Here is a 1,990-nt window from a genome sequence, read left to right as displayed (position 1 = left end):
ACACACACACACACTGAGTCGAGATCATACAACAATCACAATAATAATAATAATAATCATCATAACATTCAAATATTTATTAATGAAATATTCAGTGATTTTGTATAAAAAAATAAAATATAATATAAAATATATTGTTTTTTTTATTATTATTGCTGTTGTTACTGTAATAATCATAACAATAAGAAAAATATTAGGCACATTAATATAATTATAAAATAATGATGTTTTTTTTTCCACATATTAATTTATTATTTTTATTATATAATTTTTTGCACAGTATATAAAGATATTACATCAATAATTTGTATAAATAATAATATTATTATTAATGATAATCACTATCATTATCAGCTTTACATTCAAATATTTATAAATTCAATATGAATAAATGTTTTGTGTTAATTTTTTTGCATTTTGCCTGGAGATTTTTTCACACAATTAAATTGTTGTCTTGATTGTGTCATTATATAAAGTTTATTAAAACATATATTAATAATAATAATAATACATAGATAAATATTAATAATAATATTCTTTATGAAATTATTTGTATTTATATATAATATTATAAACATTAAATGTCATTATTTAATTACATTTATTATTATTATTATTATTATTATTATTATTATTATTATTATTATATGATTTATACACTATACATTACAACATCAATAATTGATCATCATTATAATCATGTAAATATTTGACTTGGGAAAAATGAGTTTTCACATTATGTAATAAAAGAAAATGACAAAAATACTGAAATAAAAATGAACAAAAAAAACAAACAATTTATCATATCAACAACAAAGAGCTAATTTATAAAAAATAATTTTATGACATTATTTTTAAAATAAAGATCATTCATCCAATGCACATATATGAAAGTTTTTTAGAGTTGATTTTGCAGAATCAAACAAACTAACAAAAAGAATCCTCTTCAGTTTGCAGTTTGCGTAAACAGGACTGAGAACAGGCTCGAGGCTTCCTCCTCTTCTGGCCTCTAATCTGCCTTGGCTTGGACGCCTGCTCTGGAGCTTCCCTGCACAGTGCAGCCCATCTGTTCTAGACCAGCATCCTTACCAAATATCAACCTGCATGTTTCCTCACAACACACACACACACACACACACACACACACACACACACACACACACACACACACACACACACACACACACACACACCCTGCCCCAAGCTTATCCATCCACACACCCACATATGAGTGCTTTTTTTGGAATATGGATATACGAAATGCTTCAGCTTGCTTAAAGGTATATTTAATCGTTTTTTTAAACCTAATCTCTTTGTAGCTTATGCACAATTGCATTCTTGATGTACAAGAAGAAACACATGCTTTGTCCCCTTTAACAGGTCAAACATTCCTCAACCTCCCACTTTAATAAAAGGAAATGAAGGAAAGTCAAATAGAGAAGACAGTGTTCATTTGATTTCTATAATGTTTAAGATGTTCAAGCAAAATCTGCTTTCAACCTTCAAAGATCCTGAAGCTTGTGGCGAGAAAAGTGTACAATCGATATGCATTGCATCCAATGGGTGCTTAAGATTCTTCAATGTTTCTTTTTATACAGAGAAATGACCCAAACTTATATCTAATAATTGGTGTTAAAATGTTTAAAGATCTTTGTTCACAATTACCCAGTTTATTCTCTCCATTTATTTAGCAATAAAGGGTGTTTATGTACCATGTTACTGATGCACTGAGGCTCTCGTAAATAGAGTAAATAATCAGAAACACTATGTATGTGTGAGTCGGAAAGAAAACAGATATAAATAAATAAGTACGGAAAATATAAAGATTTTTTTCTCTTCTAATCAACACCCTTTCAGTGTTGGTAGCTGCAGTTCTGTTTATTTCTCACTAAAATGTGTATTTTTTACTACAATGTGTTGAAATACCTTTTTGTTTGTAGTAATCACACATTTCCTGCAGATATGGAGAAGATATTTGATGGGGAAATGG

This window comes from Silurus aristotelis, assembly GCF_946808225.1.
Source record: "Silurus aristotelis genome assembly, chromosome: 26".
NCBI lineage: Eukaryota > Metazoa > Chordata > Actinopteri > Siluriformes > Siluridae > Silurus > Silurus aristotelis.
The sequence above is the reverse complement of the archived record's forward strand: the minus strand, read 5'-3'. Positions refer to the sequence as shown.